Source organism: Petaurus breviceps, unplaced genomic scaffold (genome assembly GCF_028583685.1).
Source record: "Petaurus breviceps papuanus isolate PSGF00001 unplaced genomic scaffold, PetGlider_PUasm1.0 189, whole genome shotgun sequence".
NCBI lineage: Eukaryota > Metazoa > Chordata > Mammalia > Diprotodontia > Petauridae > Petaurus > Petaurus breviceps.
Genome location: NW_027185809.1, coordinates 525637 through 527711, shown reverse-complemented (window position 1 = coordinate 527711; position 2075 = coordinate 525637). Strand labels below are relative to the sequence as shown.

The window sequence follows — 2075 nt, the reverse complement described above, 5'->3', positions numbered from 1 at the left end:
GCTGACCACCGTATGGCCCCGGCCCGTCCCGCTCCCTGCTGCGGTGACTCACGATTCTCTCCTGGCCGGGTGCCCCCAAAGACAGCCGCATCGGGGGCCAGGCGATCGGAGGGCTCCGCCGGGCCTCCGGCTGCTCCCAGTCCCCAAGGCCCGCGTCCCGGGCCCGGCAGCCGCGGCGCACCCCGCGCCAGGGCGTGTCTTCTCCCCGCAAATGGCTTCTGGCTCGGGGGATTACTGCAGGCATTGGGAAGGACACCTCCGGGCTCCTCCCCCCCCCCCCAAGTGCATCCGGGGCTCGCAGCGGGGGGGGGGGGGGGGGTCGCGGAGAAGGGGGAGGCCTCGGGCTGGAAGGGGGAGGCGGGGCGAGGGCGCAGGGATGCGGGCTCCGAGCAGAGGCGCCGGGTCCCCGCTCCGCTCGGACCGAGAGCAGGCCGCCCCGGAAGGCACGTCCAACCCCGGCCGTAATCCCCACCGCCCCCGCCGCCGCCTACCTCCTCCGGGAGCAGAAACCACCGGTGCCGCCCCCGCCGCCGCCGCCGCCGCCTGCGCATGGAGACCCCTGGCCGCCGCCCCCGCCGCCTCCGCCGGCTCCTCATCGACTAACACCGCCGGCTGCCGCGGCCTCCCCGCTGCCGAGCGCCCGGCGCCACGACGGCCTCCATGGCAGCCTCGGCGCCGCCAGCACCAGCCGGAGGAGCCACTGGGCCGCGGCCGCGGAGCGCGCCTCTGGTTATTACGGAGGGGGATTCGACCTCGGCGCTCGCCCTCCCCCGGCCTCCGCCCCCTAGGGGCGGGGCTGCTGCGCAAGCGCCGGGATGACGTCACCGCGTGGCCGGGCCTGGGCCTGGTCCGGTCTGTCCGGTGGGGAAAGACTTTTCGGGATTTGTTGGAGGGATCCTCAGGGCCTGGCGGAAGGGGCGGGGCTATGGAGAACGGAGAGTGACAGGCGGACTGGAGAGGGTGGGTCCTCAGGAGAGGGGGCGGGGCTTTGTGCGTAAGGTGGGGTTTGGGGGACAAACCCCTTCAGCATTGGAAAGAATACCTTATTGCGTCCGTGTTCCCCTCTCTTTGCTGCTGAGGGGTCTGTGCCCTGCAGGCTGTTATCAGTGACCCCCACAGGTGCCACCTTACTATGCAAGGGAATTGGGATGGTCCCAATTTCTGGATGAAAGTGATTTTTCTTTTTTAAATAGGGGAAAAAAGATTCTGGAATTATAATTTTATAGGTGTGAGGAGCTTCCAGCTTGGAAATTCCCTCCAACAATGCGGATCTACATCTAGTCTAACTTCTATTCGTACCTGCCTGGGGCACTCATAGGTTAAGTGACAACTATATGGTAGGACAAGTACCCAGAGTTCTTCAGTTTTGCCGGATTCCTTAGCCAGTTCTTTAGCATTGCTGACTCTCTAAAGTGATTGATATCCTGGCAACCAGTGGCACAGAGTCAGGAAGACCTGAGTTCAAATCCAGCCTCAGACATTTACTAGTGATGTGACGGAGTAAATCATTTGATGTGTAATTTAGACTCTATACAGTTTTAAACAAGATTTTAAAAAATTATTTTTATGTTAAAAGTTGTGAGATTAAGCTAGTGTTCTGTCTGTTACACTAAGATTGAAAATATAAAGTCATATGCATTTAATCAGATTGAGGAATTGGAAGTCTAAATCCAGAAGTAGCTATGATGTCAAGTTGCATATCAGGATGATTTGTGTTAACAGGTACACTTTTACATTAAGTGTATCATCAGAAACTAGCTTAATGCACCAAATTCCTGCCTACATATGTAGTTGTGAGGGTTGAGCCCAGGAAGAATGAGGAAGCCCCATTAGTATCTCCTCAACAAGGTATTAAAACTTTTTTAAAATGTTAAACCATGGAGACGCAGAGGCAGGCCCGGAAGGTGGGCAGGCAGACGCAGGCCCGGAAGGGGCCTGATCAACTCGGAGGGCAAGTTGTCCCACCAACCACAAGGGCCACTACCAGGCCTTTCGCCAAAGGGCTGGGACTGAAAAGAGCAAGGTAAGAACCAAATACAGGGGCCCCTGTCCTGGACAGCAAATACCGTGTTTCC

General features: G+C 58.7%; 1 protein-coding gene across 3 annotated transcripts in view; it reads right to left on the bottom strand.

Annotated features, from left to right (window-relative positions):
- CUNH14orf28 (chromosome unknown C14orf28 homolog) overlaps positions 1-625 on the bottom strand; it is a 13762-nt gene extending 13137 nt beyond the window's left edge. The window contains exon 1 of one of the 3 annotated variants that reach the window (XM_069091762.1): positions 492-625. The gene's annotated coding sequence lies outside the window, so the exon portion shown is untranslated. Of the gene's footprint in view, positions 1-52; positions 226-491 lie in introns of those variants that run through there. The other 2 variants (XM_069091764.1, XM_069091763.1) reach the window with 2 other exon arrangements.
- Between the last annotated feature and the right edge of the window lie 1450 nt (positions 626-2075).